Source organism: Protopterus annectens, chromosome 5.part1 (genome assembly GCF_019279795.1).
Source record: "Protopterus annectens isolate FY-2018-M chromosome 5.part1, PAN1.0, whole genome shotgun sequence".
In the NCBI taxonomy this organism is placed as follows: domain Eukaryota; kingdom Metazoa; phylum Chordata; order Ceratodontiformes; family Protopteridae; genus Protopterus; species Protopterus annectens.
Genome location: NC_056736.1, coordinates 423098089 through 423122088, shown reverse-complemented (window position 1 = coordinate 423122088; position 24000 = coordinate 423098089).

The following is a 24000-nucleotide window of genomic DNA, read 5'->3' as shown; positions in this document are numbered from 1 at the left end:
AGTTAGAGAAGTTGGTGGAGGGACCTCCTTTGTGTAGGGGTATGATGTGAGCAATTTTTCCCGAGAGTGGGAATGCATTGCTCGGATATGCAATGGTTAATTAGTAGGGAAACTGGATAGGAGATGGCTTCAGCTGCTATTTTTAAGTATGTTGAGGGCAGGCTGTCAGCTGCCAGGTTTGTGGGTTTTAGCCTGAGCAAGCATTTGTATATGTTGTGTGTTGGGACTGGTTTTAAGAAGAATGTGTTGTTATTATCTAGTAGAGAGGTCATGTTGATGGGCAGTGATGGGAAGTTTTGGTTAGTAAGGATTTTGATGGAGTTATTGAAGTATTTATTAAACTGGGTATCAATACAGTCTAGGGGATTACTTGCTGTTGGTTGAGGGGTCTTAGTTTGACCTGGTCTTAGTATTTTATTTAAAGTGGTCCAGAATATTTGAGGATTATTTTGGTATTTAGCTTGTAAGATAATATAGTAATTCATCTTATCAAGTCTTATTTGGGTTTTGGCTTTGTTTCTTAGCTGGAGATACTTCTGATGAGCAACTACTGATTTTTTGTGGGTCCATTCGTGCCACGCTTTATCCCTTTCTTTTAGGAGTGATTTTGTCTGTTTAGTGAGCCAAGGAGAGTAATTAGATTTTACTGGTATTGTCCTGATAGGGGCCATGTTATTTAAGATATTTAAAAAATGTGGTGTTAAAGTTGTCGGCTGCACTGTCCAGGGATAAAGTTTTGAGGAGTTTCCAGTTGCAGAGCTTAAGGGATAGTATGAAATCTTGAGGCCTGAAATTTTTGGTGTTGTGGATTTGGTAAGTAGATGTGTTTTTTCTAGAATTTGCCTGAAGACGTATAATGTATGCTGGGAGGTGGTCACTGAGTGAATCAGGGAGGGTATCAGAACTACAGGAAAGTGTGGGGTAGTTGGTGAGAGTCCAGTCAAGGAGAGGTTCCTTTTTAGTAGTTTTATCAAACCTCATTGTGGTTTGAATTAATTGGGTAAAGCCGTAGAGGCTGATATGGGTGGTCAGAAAGCCATAGAGGCTGATATGGGTGGTCAGAGCTGCAGGAGTACCAGTTAATATTAAAGTCCCCTAGTATAATGGTCTCTTGTGGGAGGTTATTGGAGGACCATTGTAGGATGGTTTCAAGTTTGTCTGAGTAAGAAAGTTGGAAGATGGTCACTAATGCCATCAGTGAGGCAACCTGATTAGAAGGCGAGGAAGGGTGTGTGGGTCAGTGTCCAGTCAAGGAATGATTGCCTCTCGGTGGCTTTGTCTATTCTAGGCAAGGAAGGGTGTGTGGGTCAGTGTCCAGTCAAGGAATGATTGCCTCTCGGTGGCTTTGTCTATTCTAGTAGGGGAATGAATAAGCTGTGAGAAGCCATGTAAGTTGATGAGTTTGTGGGGTTATCGGAGTTATAAGATAGCCAATCAGTGTTCAGGTCACCCATAATGATAGTTTCTTGTGACAAAGAGAAGGATATCCAGTGTAGGAGGTTCTTGATTGTGTTGTGGTTGTTGTCTGGGGGAATGTAGAGAGCAACGATGATTATATGTTTGTTTCAGTTAATTTTGAGTTTAGCATATAGTATTTCAGAATTGGTAAGTGGAGGGTTGTGTGGGTTAATGAGCTCAAGTTTTACATTTTGTTTGCACATTATAGCTCCTCCTCCTCCCTGCTTATTCTTTCTGTCACATCTCTGTATATTACAGCCTGGGGGGGACTTTCATTGCTATTAATTTCGGGCTTTACCCAGGTTTCAGTTAGTACAGTGATATCGGGATTATATAGAGATAGGGTGGTGTAAAAATAATGGAGTTTGTTGACTATACTTCTTAGGTTCATGTTGAGTAGTAAAAGGTTTGAGCCTTTAGGGGAGGTATGGATACCATTAGAGGGTGGTGGGGAGGGAGGGGTGAGTGATGGATTAGAGTGGTTGGGGCCTGGGTTTACATGGATGTCGCCCCTGAATTTTAGGTGAGAAATGAGACAATGTTGTATTTTGGTGAGTTTGAATAGAAGATTGTTATATCTAAGTGATATACAGGGTTTGGAGTTTAGTTGAAGGCATTTGTATGGGAAGTAACCTTTGTAAGTAGTGCTGTAGAGGTAAGGGGTAATTTTGACATTAGTGTGTAGTGTCTGTAGGAGGAAAGGACTGGGTATGGTAGTTGTGTAGCTGGAATTGGTGGGCTGTTAAATAATTGGTGAGTATGAGGAGGGGAGGTTGAGTGTGTGAAGGGATAGAAGTTGTAGGGGTGAGAATTGGCTACTGGTAGGCATAATGAGGAAGAAAAGGAGGGGCTGTAGGATATGTAGAGTTACGAGAGAAAGAAATTGTAATAGGGAAGAATATAGTGAAAGCAGAGAGTGCAGGTGGGGAGGAAGAGAGGGAGGAGCTGCTAATAGAGCATGGCTGTGAGAGAGGCAATAAGAGAGGGCTGAGAACGTGTTGGCAAGAAGTGGTTGGTTGTCTTAGAGGGGCATGGAATAAAGAGTGTAAATAGAGGAATGAAAAGGGTATGTCTTAAGGGAAGTAAGGGGTGTTTTTTGCAAATAATAAACTAAAAATATCAGCACAGGCAGAAAAACTTGGAAGATATGCAAATAAATATAAAGGAAATAAGCAATTCATTGATAACAAAAAAATTATAAAGAATTGGGAAACAAAGCAAAAGGAACAGAAACACTAACAAAATAAGAAGAAATAGACACATTTTGAAGAAATATCTGAGAAGTCCTTGTGGAACATACCAATGATGCTGAATTGACAGAAAAAGTAAATGAAAGAGTAAGAATTTCAAGTGTACAGGATATGAAATGGGATGAAGTAACGGCCATAGAAACTGAAACAAAATTAAGAAAAATTCCAACTGGAAAACCCCAGGACCAGATGGTTCCCTATTAAGTAAGCAAACACTTAATATAGTGAACGTTGTTTAATCGACAGCTAAATGTCGAAATGGCAAAATCCTGAAGACATGGAACAGAGATTTTTTTCCCAGGGGAAAAAAATCACTAGTCCATTTTCAGGACTTTCCCGTTTCCTCTACTGTGGTGCGATCTTGGAGTTGGTATATTTAAGTGGGGGGGGTGGGAGGCATAGCCCCCCATCTCGGGGCGGGGTGGGGTAAAGGCCCCCATGTTATTTTGTGTTTTTTGTGTTTTTTTTTTTTTTTTTTTTTGCAGATCAGTGATTTTTTTTCCCTGGGGGAAAAAAAAAATCGATGTTCCTTTTGTTTGGAATTTTGTGTTTTCATTTATTTTTTTGGGTCGATTATACAGCGTTCACTTTTTTAAGCATTCGCAGTTATAATATAGACCCGGACCAGATGCAGTACCTAACTTGTGGATTAAAGTATTAACATCTTTAAAAGAAGATTTAGTCCTGAGTAAGAGCTACTTATATGCACACCCTGAACAGACTCCATCCTGGTTAACAACAGGAAAAATTATACTCATCTTTAACAGAGAACCTTCCAACAATATATAAACTATTTACTGGAAATGATGCTGACAGAGTTGATAATCATTTAGAAGAAAACTCAATCATGGTAGTAGAACAAAAAGGTAACAAACAAAAGACATATGGAACAAAGGAACACTTGTTGTTAAATAAAGTCATAATGGAGAATTGTAAAAAAGGGAAGAATCTAAGTATGGCATAGAGAGACTACAAAACGCATTTGACAGTACCCCACATTCACTTATAAAGGATTGTTTACAAATGTATAAGATACAGCCTACATTGGTCAATTACATTACAGTGACCATGAAACAGTGGCAAGCCACTTTGCAGCTAAAGCATGATAAAGAACAAATGTCAGGTATAAACATTCAAAGGGGGATCCAATTCAAGGGTGAGTCCTTGAGACTGCTGCTCTTTTGTCTTGCCCTTAACCCATTAAGTTGTCTACTTGACAGATTAATTCATGATTACAGTTTGGATCCCAGAAAACAAAAAAGTGAAAAAGTGTACAGACTTCTCTTCTTCTTTTAGTGGAGGATTTAAAACTATATAGTTCATCAGATTAGGAGCTGAAAGCACAAAGCACAACTGGAAGTGGTCAAAACTTTCACAGATGATATAAGAATGTTATTTTGTCTTGATAAATGTGCAAAAACAACATTTAAAGCAGGAAACCTGCAATGCTAAAAAATATCAGTCTGGGACAGGAATGTAATATAAAGGAACTTGAGCAAGATGGAGTGTATAAATATTTGGGAACTGATGAAGGATCAACAATAAAGCACGAACAAATGTGAACAAAATTCAACAGGGAATATTTTAGCAGACTAAAATTAATACTGAAAGCAGCCCCAACATCTAAGAACAAAGTCCAAGCTATAAACCAATTTGCTCTGGCCCCAAAAGGTATTGGATCAGTTAGACAGGAAAACATGAAACATGCTTCATGCTTGTCAAATGATATATAAAAATCAGTGTAATGTGAGATTATATAGTCCTCGTTCCATAAAAATCAGTGTATTGTGAGATTATATAGTCCTCGTTCCATAAAAATCAGTGTACTGTGAGATTATATAGTCCTCGTTCCATAAAAATCAGTGTATTGTGAGATTATATAGTCCTCTTTCCATAAAAATCAGTGTATTGTGAGATTATATAGTCCTTGTTCCATAAAAATCAGTGTATTGTGAGATTATATAGTCCTCGTTCCATAAAGATCAGTGTAATGTGAGATTATATAGTCCTCGTTCCATAAAAATCAGTGTATTGTGATATTATATAGTCCTAGTTCCATAAAAATCAGTGTACTGTGAGATTATATAGTCCTCGTTCAATAAAAATCAGTGTATTGTGAGATTATACAGTCCTCATTCCATAAAAATCAGTGTATTGTGAGATTATATCGTCCTCGTTCCATAAAAATCAGTGTATTGTGAGATTATAAAGTCCTTGTTCCATAAAAATCAGTGTATTGTGAGATTATAAAGTCCTTGTTCCATAAAAATCAGTGTATTGTGAGATTATATAGTCCTCGTTCCATAAAAATCAGTGTATTGTGAGATTATATAGTCCTCTTTCCATAAAAATCAGTGTATTGTGAGATTATATAGTCCTCGTTCCATAAAAATCAGTGTATTGTGAGATTATATAGTCCTCGTTCCATAAAAATCAGTGTACTGTGAGATTATATAGTCCTCGTTCCATAAAATTCAGTGTATTGTGAGATTATATAGTCCTCGTTCCATAACAATCAGAGTATTGTGAGATTATATAGTCCTCGTCCCATAAAAATCAGTGTATTGTGAGATTATATAGTCCTTGTTCCATAAAAATCAGTGTATTGTGAGATTATATAGTCCTCGTTCCTAAAGAGGTATTGGCCTCCTTGAAATTGAATGCATGTATAGATCTGAAATCACAGGACTGCATACATATCTGCTGGAATATAAAGAAAGGGATCAGATGAGAAGACAAGAAATGTGAAAAAGGCATAAATAAAGTTGCAAGTATGAAAATTTCATAACACAACCTCATGTTGGTCTGGATTTGATGCAGGAATGGTTAAGGAGAGGTTAATGTAAACCAAAAGATGAAAGGTTAATATTAGTGACCAAGGACAGTGGACTACAAACACGTTGATTTGCAAAGTCAATTGAACATGTTTGAGAAACAGACAAATGCATTTTTTGTAAAACAGAACTTGAAACAGTTTTCCATCTTGTTGCTGAGTGTGATACACTAATGACAGAGGGCCTGTATACTGAAAGGGATAATAATGTGGTAAGACTGGTGCACTGGGGATTGTGCAGACATTACAATACTGAAGAGCTGAGAAGCATTGGAAACATGAACCACAAAGGATTACAGAGAATGATGAAGTTTACATCACATGGGATCACCCATTACCAACGGTTCAAAAAACAGAAGTGAGAAAACCAGATATAGTGATCCATTATAAGAAGACAAAAGTAGAAATGATAACTGAAATTGTGACACTCAGTGACTACAGTGTCTTGTGAACAGAGAAACAGAAAGTTATAAAATATCAGGATTTGCAGGCAGAAACTAGGGCAATGTGGAAGAAGAATACCCAGGCAGTTCCAATAGGAGTAGACACAACGGGTCTCATTGAAAAGAATTTACAGTCTTATTTAGATATGTTTCCGATACATTATAACTTCATATGAATTACAGGAGTCAATTCTGAGCACAATGCGGGTGCTCTGAAGAGCACTTTTGGCTAACATCAAAGACTGAAACAATACAGATTTCACAAACCTTAATCATATTTTGACTTACGAATTGTGTCCATTCCTGTCATAGTATTAGAAACCCAAAAGTTTTGGAGAATTCAAAGTATTACATTGTGAAGTACTATTCACTGCTACTTTCTAATTTGGTGCACAGACAGGCAGAGTCTTATAATCCCCCTATGTTCTTACTCTACAGTGCAGTGAGAGAAGAAAGGAGCCACTTTTGAGATTTTAAGTATTTTTCCTCTGTTTATTTGTTAAGTTTTTCTACATAGCTGCCTAGTTTGAGCATTTTCTGGCTTGTTAAACTTGATTTCTGCATTAGTAGCTCTATTTAGAGCACAACCAAAAGCTGTATACTGAATTTCCTGTTTGCACTTAATTTTAAAATCGTTTTTTTCTCAAAACTTGCATATTTTCTGTCTTTGACCTAGCACTCTTGTGTGGGGTCATTTACTGCACTGTTATAACTTGATATTACTTGTGAACCTCTGCTATCTCTGAAAAACCAAAAACGAAGAAAAAATCTTGCTTTTTTCCCACTTTTCTGAGATTTAAAAAAGTTCAAGTTACAGGCTTGCTGTTCTTGAACTGTTTTGTAAGTTTCTGTGAGGCCATTTTGCTTGGGCTAAAGGAAAGTCTCTCTGTTGATCAGTGGCAGTGATAAACATTGAGCTGCTTCCCTGCCCCCCGTGGGAGTGGCTACTGACTTGAAACTGTAGTTTTATTGGCTGTTTTGGGTCAATTCCTGGCTCTTTCCAGCCCCTGCTATCAAGCACGCTTTAGAGTGCTTTAGCGTGATTTAGCGAGGAGTTGCCACTAGAGCAGCATCAGGCAGCGCCGGTTTAACAAGGTTAAACTTTTTCTGGCTCCATAAAGTCTGTTCTTCATTTTTTCCCTTAGAACTGCTCTACTAGTAATCTAAATAGTATATCCCTTAACTAAAAAGCGCAGCACTTGTTCCTAAAAGCTTTTACTTGTCTTAAAAGCATCTTCTTTTCAGGTTTAGCACTTCTGTATTATACAAAGTCCCTCACTAGCAAACCCCCCCCAGGAGTACCCACTTCCTTACTAAGTCCTCTCTTATTCAGTTACACCCCTAACTTCTAAATTTCTCTAGCATGTCGAAGGGCCAGATGCTGGCGTCCTCTCCTGTCCAGTTGGTGAATTTGGGAATATTGAGGCAATGTTACAATTGCCTCATGTACACTGACAACCCTCTCCTCCTCCCACATAACACAAATACTTGCGAGAGATGCAGCTATTTAGCCAAACTGGAGGCTGAGCTCTCTCAACTCAGGACTGGCAAGACCAGACAGGAGGAGAAGGCAACTACACACACCACAAAACCAGTCTCACATAAAGCTATCACAACAATGAATCAAACACATAAACACATAAAGTCATACTCGGAGGCTCTGAGCATAAATTTACCTAAACAGCAGAGGCCTCCAAAGCAGACATCCAAGTAACTGCCACCTCATGACACACCACAGGCAACACATAAACCACAAAATCAGTGTGCAAAGCAGTCACAGCCCTTAAGGCCAAATACAACACCAAGCAGACTTGTCATAGGTGACTCCATAGTCAGACACACTGACGTCCCACTCACCAGGCTGAACAAGGAGAGAGTCACAGTAAGCTGCCTATCGGGCGCTAGAATCTGTCACATAACACAAGCACTCGGGTCACTCCACAGCAAGCACAAATATGACACAGTCATTCTCCATGCTGGTGTGAACGACCTGAGACGTACCTCCCTGGACTACATGAAAAGAGACATACAGGAGCTCTCTGATTATGTAGCCCAGGCAGGTATGACCCTGACCCTGAGCAGTATCCTTCCTTCACCAAGAATGATGCCACAACATAGAGACAAGCTGATCAGCTTTAAATATTGGCTTAATTTCTGGTGTCATTCAAAGGGGATCCAGTGTCTGTCTGCCTGGGATGACATGCTTGACAAGCCACGCTGCTTCGCAAGGGACGGCTTGCACCTGTCACCCCTGGGATTCCGGATATTGGCTAAGGCTCTTGCCACCCCCATAGTGCCTTTTTTAGGCAAGGCTCAAATTCTAAACCTACCACCCTAGAAAACAAAAATGGGAAGAAACTAAGGGTAATGCTGCTCAATGCCAGAAGTCTAAATCTCAAAATGCACACTCTCGAGGCCCTTCTCAGTATGGAGAACATCGATGTCTGTGCTGTGACTGAAACCTGGTTCAAGGCTCATGAGAGCACCCCAGCACTATCAGGTTTTACCTCATATCATGCGTTCCGGCCCCAAAACTCGGACCACACCACAAAAGGAGGGGGTGTATCCATATTCATCAAGGATACCCACACCTCCAGGTTGGTGGCAATGCACAAAGCATCGGAAACCATCCAGGTGCAATTAACCATAGGCAAAACTGCTCTACAATTTGTAGCATGCTACAGGCCACCCTCTCAAACTCAGGAACCCCACACAGCCTTCCTGAAGACACTGGAGGGTATAAATGTATCTCCAAACACCATTATATTGGATGACTTCAACTACCCGAATATAGACTGGGAACATTACTCAAGCCCCAACTTTCTAGCCCAAAGGTTCCTGGAGTTCATAAATTCAAATGCCATGGAACAACTAGTCACCATTCCCACAAGAGGAGAAAATATACTAGATCTCATCATCACAAACATGGGGACAAAATGCTCCACACCGGAAGTATATCCTTCATTGGTGAGATCAGATCACAAACTTATCTCACTGGAAATCCACATCCCCCCCCACCCCAAACAACAAAGACCACAGTGAAGAACTTCTCTAAAGCAAACTTCACACTACTCAAGACTGGTGTGGTATCCTTCAAGGCCTCCGAGCCAGTGGAAACCACAACCCAAGCTGCGGAAGCCCTTACAAATGCCTTCTACGAACACCTCCAGGACTGCATGGATCAGGCAATCCCTAATAAAACCAAGACTCTTTCCACCAAGGGCAAACGTCCAGTCTGGTGGACCCCAGCCATAAACAAACTTTACAATAAGAGGAGAAAGCTGTTACATGATAGAGCAAAATCCATAAAAGAGAAGACACCCTTAATCATTATTAGTAAAAAAATATGAGCACTCATAAAATCATCCAAGGCCAAATTTGAGAGAAAAATTGCAATAGATTCAAAAGACAATCATAAGGCCTTCTTCAGCTATGTTAGAAACCTGGGTAAAAACTCCCAGATATGTGCAGAATTAGTCCAAAATGATACAAAAATCACTGAACCCACAGACATTGCCAACATACTGGCAGACAGGTTCAGTGCAAACTTCACCCCCTTCTCCCCCCCAAAAGGAGAGATAACTATCCCAGCGGAGTGTAGCCTCCCAGACATCTCTAATGCGCAGGTGAAAGCTGCTCTCTCTAGAGCTAAAAACACAGCATCAATGGGACCGGATGATGTCCCCGGCTGTGTGCTACACGAACTCAATGAGGAACTAAACCCGCATATAAGGCAGCTGTTTAATCTTAGCCTTACCACAGGATATGTGCCCAAGGAGTGGCATACGGCAACTGTGGTCCCACTCCACAAAGGCGGTACCTCTACGGACCCTGGAAATTACTGCCCCATAAGCTTAACAAGCCTGGTCTGCAAAGCTATGGAGAGGATCATAATGGAACTCATAAACAAAGACATAGGGGACTTGCAGACATTGGACCCAACCCAGTTTGGCTTTGTCAAGGGCAGATCATGCCTTTTGAACTTGGTCAACTTCTTCGAAACAGTCACCAAGGCCATTGATGAGGGAAAGGCAGTCCATACAGCCTACCTTGACCTTGCAAAGCTTTACACAATACCCCACTCGGGTATTATAGAGAAACTTACCAGCTTAAATGTAAACCCATATGTCACAAGATGGGTTGCAAACTGGCTAAAGGACAGAACCCACAGGGTTAGAGTTGCTGGCGCCATGTCAGACTCCAAGCCGGTCACAAGTGGGGTCCCACAGGGCTCAGTCCTTGGCCCCTGTTGTTCGGCATCTACTTCTCAGAAGTACAGGCAACATAGGAGGACTATGGCTGACAAAGTTTGCAGATGACTGCAAACTGGCGCCATAGTGGAAAGTACATCGGACACAGATATCCTTCAGAGGGTCTCACGGAAACTGATAACTGGTGCCAGAGCCATGGCCTGAAGTTAAATGCCAAAAATGTATAGTCATACCCTTCGGGAAAAACAAGGTAACCCCAAGCTACCATATAGGTGGCAATCCATTAAGCACAGAAGAGGTTATCAGGGACCTGGGGACCCAGGTTGACAGTGGCCTTTCTTTTGACACTCACATTGCTAAAGTGGTTAGAAAGACCTTCTACATTGCCCACCTGATCATGAAGGGATTCACATCCAGATCAAGTGAGGTCATTGTTCCCTGTACTCTTCACTTATCAGACCAATGATCGAGTACAATGCCCCATTCGGGATGTATCTCACCCGACACCTGCAGCAATTGGAGAGACCCCAAAAGTTCCTCACCAAAAGGATAAAGGGACTCCAAAATCTGTCATATGCTGCCAGACTGAAGAAACTCCAGCTCTATTCAGTCACATACCGCCTGCTCAGAGGTGACCTGTGCCTGACATACAAGGCCATGTCCAACCCGGAATTAATGGACATGCTCCACCTCAAAAAATCCAAATCTACCAGATCCACTTGAGCAAGCGACTTAAACCTTAGCACAGATATAAATAGGACATGCTGGAGGGATAGATTTGTCACCCAGAGACTCCCTATGCTGTGGAATAAAATCCCAGTCCATGTGAGGCAGAGCACCTCGATGGCTCTGTTCAAGAGAAATCTTAACCGGTGGATGGGAGATCGTAGGTTTACCCGGGAATCATCTCTGTGTCACTGCTGGACAGAGGCACAACAAACTAATGGGCACAGTATTTTTTAACACAAGGGGTGGCGTAAGCCACAAAACTTTGGGCTAGGCTTATAAATGCCTTAGGGCAGATAGCCTAGTATAAACCTATAAACTTATGAACCTATGAACCTATAGGCCCCATCTCCCCTTAGCGGCTACTTATCCCTTTTTCTCTTCAGCGCCTAGATAACACTATCTTCCCATCTCAAGAATTTCCTGATTGTTTCCAGCTATTGTCCATCTTTAACACTGTCACTTTAAATGTTCCTGTACTGTTGACGTTTTATTTGCTCCTGTAGCCTAATAGTTCATTTTTGTTTACACTGTCCTTCCCTTTTGTATTATCTGAAGGCTTGTAACGACAAGCTGCTAGCACCATTCTGTGACAATGATTATTATATTACTACATACAGTGTAGACTTTTTCCAACTATTCTTTTCCTCTTCTTTTTTCTTTTACTTTAGTGTAGACTCTGCTAACTATACCTGCTGGATTCTTACGTAGACTCATTGGAGATTGTTTTTCTCTATGTTTTGCATTAGACTCTCCTCTCGGCTTCTAATTTTCTTTCCCCGACCCTCTAGTTGACCCTCCCATGTATTGTAATGGCTGTCTCCTCCCCTTCTCCATCCAACATCCCATAAGAATTTACTTACCCCGGGATTCATGAACCTTGCGCCAGGCGCACGCATGGCGTAGGCGCCACAACGCCAGACATGGCCGCCGAGCGATTCAGGTACGATCCAAACTCACGTGCATCAGCGGTGTACGCCAGAGTTGCGCCGCCTCCGGCGTAGGTATGTTAAATACCCCATGTGCGGTGTTGCAGCATACAAATGAAGGCAAGTAGCGATTCACGAAGTGGCGCGGGCGTAGCATAACAGCACGGCAATGTAAACCAAAAAAAACGGTTTACATATATCCAAACATGACATAGGAGTAATGGAAGGCTGCCAATGTCATGTGTCATAGTGGTGCAACATGGCAATGTGGAAAGAAACCGAGAATGTCAAAGGAAAACCTGCAGAAAATGTAAATAACGACATAAATGTCATGTACGCAAAAACCACAGCAGAACCCCAGGACATGTCCGCGGAAGGTGAGGAACAATGAAGTAATTTGACAATGCCATAAAAGAGCAGTATAAGACACATCAGCATCACAGCCACAATACACCATAGTATGAATGGAAAGCCACAACCACAGCCCAAGGGTTGCCAAGGAGTGGCATCGGTGTCTGGCGCCGTAACCATGTATTAGTAGTCAATGCCATGCAAATGAGGCAGATAATACTGAATCGCAAAACCCTCACCGGCGTAAGGCTGCACCAAACGGTGCAGCGGTAAAACACAGAGGAGTGGCCTAGAGGGAATACCTGTCAATCGCAGAGGGGTGTGCCGCTGTAGGAGGAAGCACATTGGAGCCCAGCAAACCTGGGCTGTACAATGCACATCACAGCATCAGGACCGGCGTGTGAGGAAATAGATGCGCTGAGAGTATACAATGCGCACACAGATGCATGTGCATGAGGATGACTACGTTCCCCAAACCAGTCATGTGACGGCCGCCCCGTCAACAACCATGGATACAGGAAGGTGATGCGGAGAATATGAGGAAATGCGGAAGCAGTGTAACTGGAGTCGTAATGAGCAATTAACACCAATCAACCGACGGAGGGCAATCGGCGGCAGCTGACAACTCTGCATGCAGAAATCTGCAAAACGGGAAAGGGGAGGAATATGAATGCAAAGAAAGTAGTGGATGTTGCAGAAATGCAAAGAGCGAAGAACCGATACAGCACAGCCAAGGAGAGAGTTAGCATAACGGCGGCGGCAGACAAAATGCATGACATGTCATGTGCCTGCAGGATGCACTCCCGTAAATAGTAGGTGCAACATGCAGAAACAGTAAAGTAAGGTGTAAAGCTAAACCAATGCAGGCAAGTGTAATGTAACACCAAAGGCAACAGCGTTGCAGTGCCAACGGTAAAACACGGTAGATAACCCACAGATACGGCAGCAGAGACACACCCAATGACATCACCGGTGTACAGCACAACACTATAAAGTAGCAATACACACAATACACAGTGTGTATTTCCAAACGCTGCGCTTTACGCTGTAAACACAGGGAACTTTTAAAATGTATATGTTGGGTGCTGCCGTGGCCGTGATGCATCAGCATGTGTTAGAGACAGACGGAGTTGCGGAGGAGGGTGCCGACAACCACCGGAGGCCTCAGAGGAGAAGGAGAGTGTTCAGACCAAGGGTGACCTACCAGGGGCTGCAAGACCTGGAGATAGTAGAGCGTTACAGGGTGGACAGGGACACGTTACAGCAAATAGTGGAGCTGTGCCGGCCAAGCCTGAGAACAAGAGACAACAGAGGGGAGCCCATCCCAGTGGACACAAAGGTATGTGTAAGCTTGCGAATACTGGCAACAGGTACCTTTCAAAGGCCAACCGGGGATATAATGGGCATCTCACAGGCATCAGCATCCAGGGTACTACACCAGTTTCTGGATGCCATGTTACGACATGCCCATGAGTATATATACTTCCCCAGATCTCAGGAGGAGTTGGCCAGCAATATGCGCCACTTCCACCGTGTGGCACAATACCCGGAGGTACTGGGTGCGATAGACTGTACGCACATAGAAATCAAGTCACCACCCGGTGAGCAGGGTAGACGCTACATAAACTGCAAGGGATTCCCCTCCGTCAATTGTCAGGTCGTGTGCAATGCGCAGGGCATTATCATGGATGTGTGTGCTGGCAGCCCCGGAAGCTACCACGACTCCCATATCTGGCATGCCTCACAGCTGTATCAGGTATTCGCCAGGGGGGACATCACACAAGGTCACCTTGTGGGGGATGCTGGCTATGCATTGGAGCCGTGGATGATCACACCCATCAGAAATGCACACACACACACATGCAAGAATGCCATAATGAGGCACACGCACAAACCAGAATAATCATAGAGCGTGTGTTTGGGATGTTGAAATCACGGTTCCGGTGCTTGGATACATCTGGTGGAGCCTTGCAGTACTCTCCAGGCACATGTGCCCACATATTCATAGTATGTGCTATGCTACATAATATGATCCTGCAGAAACAGCTGCCGCAGGGACATAATGGTGTAGGGCCACCAAGCCCACCACAACTGCCAAGGCAAGCACAGGCACAGGGCGTTCAGCACCATGAACACACTGTGCCAGCCCCAGTAGGCAGACGGAGGCGTACCCAATATGCCTATGCCTTGGCAAAGAGGGAACGTATAGCACATACTCTGACAGCGTAGGCCCCATGGACTGACACCTCCCTACCTGCACACACAGTGAAATGGACGGCACACAAACATGTCCACCCGTAATGTGTACTGTATGGGCGGTCCCATGTGTGACTCCAACATAGGTAGCACCCAAACACTGCACAACCAACAGCCAGCGGAGCATGGAACGCCAACACCTCAACCGCACGCGGGTCCGACAGCAGACGGCGTAGCCGTATGCTGCCACGTTCGGCGCAAGGTGTCTACATATGTACATATGTGCATACACAAATATGGATATAGATATCATTACACACGTAGAAATATATGTACACATACACAGATATAAAGTACAACAAGTTAAACAGGGAATCACAGGGATGCAAGGTTACAGATGCAGTAAGATGCGAACTCTCAACATAGTAAACATACTGAACGACAACCCGACTATAACGGGAGGGTGGACAGAGCAGGGAACGCCACCCATGGAAAGGTCAACCCACTTAAATGCATATTCGCCATTCGGGATGATCGCCAGGCCACGATACAGTAACAGGACATGTGCGTGTAATATTCTTAGGATATGAGGGCGGAGGTAGACACCGCCGCCGGCGATGTGGTCAACGTAGGTACTGTGTGCAACCGCCCGCGAAGCGGCAGTATGTCTATGTGTGAGGTGAGGGTGTCGTGTGTTCCGCTGTGCCAGTGTAATGTGTGTGACACTATAAAATGTGTATGTAGGTGGCATGTGACAGGCGGAGTGGAATAACATGTGTAGGCATACAGTATAGGAACCACAGGCGTATGTATAGCAGTACCCACAAAGTAGTACTGAGAGCCCCTCACTGGCTAGGCGCGTGGTGACGTAAAACGATGCAAATTGAAAATGTCCCAGAATGTACCACAGGAGTATAGCCAACATGACATGCAAAGGACGCATGTACAAACCATCACCGTATGTATGGCGCCGACATGTTAATTCCAATACAATATATCGGCAACGTTACGCAGCAATAGTTATGTACTGCGGAAATACGCATGTGCTACCCCGGCACCGATCGTGGACACATATCGTCCCGTAAACACCGCTGTGTGTTCTACGAGTGTTAAACAAGCAATCGACACCCGAATAGGTGGCAACCGGTAGCATACAGGCCGTCCCAACTACAGGACCACAATGACCGTAAATATCCGTGACAAAATGCCAAGGGATAGTCGGCACCTACAAACAGCTGCAGATATACTACCGATGTGACGGAGGAATACATGCAGGAAGCACACAAGCAGGCGGTACCGACAGCAGACGACATCAACAAAACCTACACTCCTAGAACAACAGACAGGTAACTTATAACTCCCCAGGCAGGGATGGAGCACACACAGAAGCATACTGTGTATGTACAAATGCAAGGCCCACAACCCCTCCCCGTCACCCACAGCCGCCGATATACCCCATCGCACATATCAAAGGGATACAATCCGAAATAGCAGCAAAAACATACAGGCAGTTAATGACAGCGGCATACCGCAACATCCGCGTGGGAACCACTATCAGCAGCGGATGCATACCTGCATCCGTTGTGTACAGGAATACAAGAGCTATGTTACACATCAGAATGCAAAACGCCATCGACAGACGCCGGCAGGACATGGACACCCACATGTGGAACATAATACCATACCCAACACACACAATCCAAGGCTAACACCACAGCCAAATGTACCTGACGTCACACATAGCGGTTGTAGTCACACATAATATAACACAATACATACCATCCCCACGAAGGTAGTGCAGATAACCAACGCCCAGACGATGAAAGAACCATGGCCTAGTTCCGACGAGTACCGTACGAATGGAGGAGATGCACAGGTGATATGCGCATAAGTACACACCGAGGAACAGCTATTGGTGTGATGAACCCACATGCCGCAGGTGACGACGGATATAAGGAAGACTCCCAGGATAGTCAAACTGTATGTTCATACCAAACAAAGACGTTATTCCTACAAGAGCCGATCACTTGTCGGTAGTGAGACACAAATGGAATACGGAAAGCAATACAGGAAAGGTATGTAGAACCCACGAGATGTACTGGTGTGTAACGCATGATATGTATGACGAATCGGCACTGTATGTGAACGGTGTTTGTCAGTAAAGATACCTGTCCATAAAGGAGAGAGTGGTGAAAGGTGGTTATGTAGTGTTAACCTGCTGAGTATACCAACCACTGTGGACACCGTGTGCACAGCAGTGGGACATCATGTACACAGCTGGGATAGGCCAAGGGGTGCCATCGTGATTTAAAACACAGAACAATGCCACCACCCACGCTGATGCTGGCAGTGGATGTCCAACAATGAAGTGCCACAGCAGGGGATAGGACATGTATGTATAGTGTCACAGCACACATGTGTATGGGCAGATATTGTTGATGTCATACGTAATGTGTGCACGACGTGCATGTATGCCTCACAGTAGGGGTGACCATGTCAAGTATGTATAATGTAAAGCTATCATGATGGATACGTTCAGACTTTATACACAGTATCACAGGCATAGCATGCATGATGGACGTATGGCCTAGTGTTATGTACATTAACAGGATATGTATGGCCTGCAGATATGGGACAGAGCAGTAGCAGAATAGCCACCCAAAATGGAAGGAACATCAAGTAACCATGTCCAAGCTATCTGTAGCAGGTGCAATGTGTGCAACAATGATGTCTGGCAGGTCCATGTGTAAACACATGTGCAATGTACACAGCCGTGCCACCCCCCCCATGGTACTGTCCACTGGACAGCAAAGGTGGATGTAAACTGCATGTCTACACAGTACTGCTGTTGTGGTGGTCCCATGTGTATGTGTCACCCTATCAGCAAGGGAGCTATCACATGACCAGTGCCACAGTGTGTCCCTGTGGGATGTGCACAGGACCTATGTTCTACAGCATGGTGTGTGTCTAGTCTGTGTAGGTAAACAGAAGCCCAGGCTAAGCAATGTGGCTTGTGTGCACATATGCATGACTGCTTCATTCACCCTGCCCACTGCAAACGCCATGTAGGAGTACTACATGCATCAGTAATGCGGAGGACATGGCCCATGGCAGAGTACATGACACCACTGTGTAAGTGGTATGCAGATGAGTACAGATGTGTTCCCCGTCTGTCATCTGCATATGTAAACTGTCTGAGCCTAGTATACATCGTCTCATGACTATACTGTGACATGGAAAGTTGTAGCCATTGTGGAAGGCACACCACGAATGTGTTATAGTAACCCTGCCCGTGTGTAGATGTGTGTATGGCACAAGTACAAAGGCTACCAATGTCCCAGCAACACACATAGTCCAGATATGTATGGCCCTGCAGATGTGTACCCACGCCACAGTGGAATATGGCAACCACAGCACCATGTGGGGCATGTGTGTGTACAGCAACCATGTACAATGTGATATGCATGTATAGGGACAGTATCCACGTGATACCCAGTGGATGACTGTCGCTATGCAAAGGTGATGTGTATGCACCATCTGTGATGTATCTGACACAATGACATCTACACGATATATCTGCCACACCGACACCTGTATGGTTGTTAGCAGTATGAGCTGGTGGAGCTAGAATGCTGCCAGGTATGTAGATGTGGGACATGTAGACATGGACATTACTCCGTGACAGCATGTTGTGTATGTAAGCAAATAGTGAACATGAGGGGACACATGACTGAGGACTGTGTAATGCCACATGTACCTTACATGTCGTAGGTAGCATGATATGCTTGCACCACTGTGTGACCTGTCCAGGAGTCACATAGCCTAACATCCTGAGACACAGGGTATGATGTGATGGTGGATGTGTACATTGCCAATACCAGAATGTGGAATGGTGCTGAAGGGCAATGTGGGGATAATGTCTGATCTGTTACCCTCTGTACTACACCAACCACCCATGCAATGGTATGACAGGTGGCCATCATGTGGATGTGGTGTGCTGTGGCACATAGACGCCCAACAAGGGTGCCAGTAAAGGCATGGAAGTCGTCAATGAGTGTGTGAAGCATGTATGTGAGGATGTGCCCCAGTGCCATACTGAATGGTGCAGTCATGTCTGTATGAATGCAGTCCCACACGTGCAATACACTACCACCCATGTGTAGTGTGATAGATTCGGTGGTGTGGTGGTCAAGGTACACAACGTCCATGAATGGGCTAGCAGTTAATTCAGTGGGCTGCTGCAGAGACACATAACAACCAGTTTGGCGGGATATAACAGCTATGGAGATTGGAGGTGACATTGGGACAGTGTCCGAGGACATAATGTGTGCATGGCAGTACCATGTATGTGTCCACAGGGACAATGCGATGTCCATGTATGGATTGGAACCCTGTAGTAAGTGAGAGTGTATATTATTGGTAGGTATCCCATTGGCTGGCATGTTGCCAACAACATCTCTGTCGGCAATGCCTGGGTGACTGTCGTATGCTACATTGAATGTGGATGTAGCCAAACAACACAGACATACCACCACACTGCGTGAGGGCCCACACTGCAAAGTATGGTGGTCATGTGTAGGTAGCTAGCTGTGGAGTATGTGATGGACCACAAGGACACACCATGACTGTCAAGTGATGCACCACACACATTTGAACATACCCACCATGCAACAGCCTGCACATGCACCCATACAGCACATGTGCATGGAACATGCATACCACCGTGGCATCTGTGAAAAGGCCAGTACCACCATGTCTCTGTGTGGAATAGCATGGTCCCTACCAGTGCGTACATGTAGCGGAAGTGCATTGTGATATGTGTCAGCATAGTCATGTATACTGTCCGTCTGCCGGGGTGTCATGCCATTAACTACCCCCGTCAGCAGATGTTGGTAGTACCGGCTGTTGAGCACATGTACCATGTATGCTGCAATGGGTGTGTGTCCAGGGTGTGGCTAGCAGGGCCGCAAAGCATATATGTCCATCAACCAGAGGGGGCATGTCTGTAGGTATAGCACACAGACACATGGAGGTATGGTGCATGCCAAGGGTAGTGTAGGTAAGGTATGTCTTGTTTAATGTGTCACCCAGCTATGTGTACTGCATGGCCAAGCATGTGTGGGTACATGGGAGTCCATACTAGGGAAGTGCGTGTTGCTGTCAGCACATGGCAGTAGCAACTGTCCGAGGTGCAATGTACAGTATGATAACACAGCCAGCATGTAACCTGTGGTGTACAGTGTACTCACCGTCACGTGTCACAATGTGTCTAGCGGTCACAAACATGGGTATCCGAACATGGAGTACCTATGATGCATTTGTCTTAGAAAAACATACAGTATGTGTGGAAATCACTGTGTGATGTGGGATCCACTCACCTGTGTGTGTTGCAGTCCAGGTATGTGCCTGGGAGGTATGATCTGTGTACAATCTGGACCAGCAGGTGTGCTCTTTAGAGCATGGAGGCAGGTCCCAGGCACCGCAGATTAATGTCAGGCATGCCTTACTGTGTGTGCAGTGCATGTGTACAGCACAGTGGGGGTGCAAGCATTGTCACACATCACTGCATGCCGTGCCTGCCTGTGACAGCCCTGCTGGCGACAGACATGTGACACTGCTGCAGAGGCAGCATAGGATGTGAAGATGGACATGTGGGCCCCACACCCTAGGCAGATGTCCGCAGGTCATGTGTGCCACAGTACTGTGGTTGACCATGACTGTCATACTGGATCAATACCACATGCCTGCATAAGTACAGTATGATCATAGTCAGCAGTCGCAGTGACAGAGTAGGCAAATGTACAGTATCCCTGTGTGCAGACCACTGCCTACTGTACACTCGGCTAGACACACACCCAGAGGGTGAATACACCATTGAGTCATCAGATGTCCCATTCCATGTAGCCTGTACAATGTCATCACAGGGTGGTCACAATAGCATGTGGTAAGACAGACATGTTGTACCAGGTGATGTGTCATGTGTGCATATGTTGACTTGCACAGCCATTCACATGTCTGCAACATACCGGTGCATGATGCATACTGTTACATGATGTGTGGAACTGCACTGTGACACACAACAGGGACATCTGACACAGGTGTGTTGTGAATGGTGTAACCCATGTTCACACAGAATATACACTGCCGCTGTTGGCAGCCATGCTGGTGGCTACCAGTGGTGCATGCAGTGGTCATACAGACATACTGCATACAGTGTTCATGCAGGGATGTCCATCCTTGTGGAGGATGTGTTGCTATGTGAAGGTAGGTGTGTGTTGTGAATGTTACACATCCAGATGACACCATCTGGTGCAGTCATGGTCATCGACAGCATCACACACATCCAAGCAGTCAGAACCCTGTCCTGAGAATGTGTGTCAGTCACCCTCGTACTGTGTGACATATGTGCACATGGCAGAACACCTCCCACTGTCATCTAGGATGGCTATGTGATGGCTGGAATGTGCCGTGATAATGTACAATGCTGGTATCCCAATGAAGTACGTGGAATCAGACACAGTACGCCATGGCTGCCATGTAAACCATGCACAACAATGACTGTCTGACAGACACAAACAATGCGTTGACATGTTGAACATGTGCACATGATACCTCCCAATGAGGTATGTTGCACATATCGATGTACAACTGTCATCTATGGCCATAGCATGGGTGCAGACGCACATACCCACAGGCAGTACCACGTGATGCAGGTAGGGGGGGCATTGCAGGTGCACATGTGACAGTTGCTGTACCGCCACATGTCCTGCATAGCCGTCATGTAGGGGTAGTAGTGGCATGTGACTGATGGACATGCCTGTACATTTGACCATGTCCCACAGGAGATGTGTTATGTGTGTACAACATGTGATGTGCCAACATCAAGCTGTGCAGTGTATGGCCGCCAGTGTACCTGTATGACTTGTTCTGCGATGGGTGCAAAGGCACATAGTACTGCATTGCACGCCCACAAGCCCCACACAGGTGCATAGCCTGAACATACAATACAAAGAGGGTGTGGGATGATAGCAACCCACAAGAGGAGATGGGTAGGGGTGGCAACCCACTAACACATCCGTGGGTATGGTGTGCATGTGTATGACACATTAGCACCTGAGAAGCTAGCAGTACAGCAGTACAGGGTTGCATGCATATATGTTCAACAATAGCCCTGTGTGTCCCACCACTGGCCCGTGGATAGACAGACACCAGCACAATGTGCAGATATGATATGTGCACAGCACATAAACAATGCCTACTGTAGAACAGGCAGACTGTGTAGACATGTGCACAGTACTTCTGCGCCAGCCACACTCAAACACGTTATGTGCCGAACCACACCAATAGTCCAGGCCATGCCAAAGCTGGACGTGCATGCATCTGTGTATGTACGCCTGTGAATGTCTCCGGCGTAGCGGTATAGCTGTGTCACTGTTCTTCACAACATAATGAATGGGTTGTATGTGTGATGGGTGCGTCATATGTGTATGGTCAGATCGACGATACCATCAGTGCCCCTGCTATGTGAACATCCCTGTCCCCATACATGGATACCTATGCTGTGCCCAACATCACGTTTCCAGAGGGAGGGATGGCGGTGTGTAGTGCACCAGCAGACATGGGGGTGGCAGCAGGCACTGGATGTAGACATATGTGGTACCCACGACAGTCCAGGTAACCATCCATGTGCACGGGATAGCAGTGTGTGGCCACATACAGCACTGTGTAGATCAATATCGCAGCACATAGCACCTGTCAGGGTTACAGTGTATGCATGGGTGTGTGATACCTGCATGCACCAGACACACCCCACCAAGCAGCGTGCAGCCTACCTTGCATAAGGCCAGTGTCCACACCATGGTGATAGACATGTGTAATGTCCAAATACACATAGCAATGACATATGGAATGGACAGCCACCCTGCCAATATCATTACCCCCCAGGTGGATCACATCCCAGTGCCATGTATGTGGCATACCTTGCCATACCATGCAGCCCTGCCCAGCAAGGCTGCATGTGCTATCACAGTCCTACATGGTGCGATGGCCAAAGGCACTGTCACTATCAACCATACACAGCAGTAATGTTACGGTGATGCACCCTGTGGTGTTACAGGTGCTGTGTGCTGCTGTGGACAATGTGCGTGTGTACATGCTATGCATGACCTTCCCTGCTAATATGGCATGGTTACACATTGTCCCATGTGTATCACATGTGCAACACAGGTGAGCCGTGGAAAGTTGCCCAACACCCATACAGTGCTGTGTGGATGTACATGGCACAACACATGCATGTGCAGGTGTCCATGTGTATGTGTACAGTGCCACTGCTGATGTTCATAATGGCCACGTACGTGATGTCTACTGACATATAGACAGCATCCAGGTGAACAGTAGAACTGTTGTCACAAGGGGACCCGTGCCAACTGATATGGACACAGGTGTAGACAGGTACACATGTCCACAGCAAACTAACATCAACATGGTGCATGTACAGTGTGATGAGGTGGTTCCTGTTTTCTCCATTTTCCTTGTTTGGTCAAGGGGTAGTTTCTTTACTCACTAGTGGGAGTAGGGAGTACTGAGCTGCCTGTTTGTCCTCAGAGGAGTGGTTTAAAGCAGTAACTTGTAGTTTATTGGCCATTTTGGGTCATTTCCTGTCTTTTCCAGCCCCCTGCTATAAAGCACGCTTTGGCGGGCTTTTCTGGCTATAGAGAACTCAGCACAGCTCCTCGTGGTGTCCAGCAGAGTTCCTAGAGCAGCAGAGACCAGAAAAGACAAACTTTCCAGATTTTAAGTATTTTTTTCTGCATTTTTGACTTTTAAGCCTTTAGATTGCTATTTCTGTCTGTTTTATTCTGCTATTACCTATTTTACTGTTTTTAATAGCTTGAATTGTTTATTGCACTTGCTTGTTTAAGTTTTGCTTAAAAGTTAAACAACAGGCTAATACACTCAAGTGTACTAGCTTTTGATAGCATTTAGTCGAAAAACACAGCATTTATTGTATTTTCTGCCTTTCTGAAAAACTTGAAAAAAAAAAAAATACTCTTGTTTTCCATACTTTTCTAATAGTTTGTTCCAGTGATCAGATTTTGCTGATCCCTGGGCTTTGTCTTGGTTCCTGTTTTCTCCATTTTCCTTGTTTGGTCAAAAAGGGTAGTTTCTTTACTCACTAGTGGGAGTAGGGAGTACTGAGCTACCTGTTTGTCCTCAGAGGAGTGGTTTAAAGCAGTAACTTGTAGTTTATTGGCCATTTTGGGTCATTTCCTGTCTTTTCCAGCCCCCTGCTATAAAGCACGCTTTGGCGATTTAGATTTGAGTGAGTTGCCACTGTTGCACACTAGGGCAGCCAAGTTAAGCAGGTTTAAACTATTCGGCTACCTAAAGTCCACTCTTCAAATTTTCCCTTAAAACTACCTTCCTCGAACTATACTACTGATCAAATCAGCGCATCCTATAACTAAAAAGATCATCTCTACTTGACTCCAAGTAGACTATTCTCTATCTGTTAAACCTAGCACTTGCTCCTACAGTACTTATTACCTTGATACGGCACTCTTGTCATAGATAGTACCCCAAAAAGGCAACACCCATTCGTCA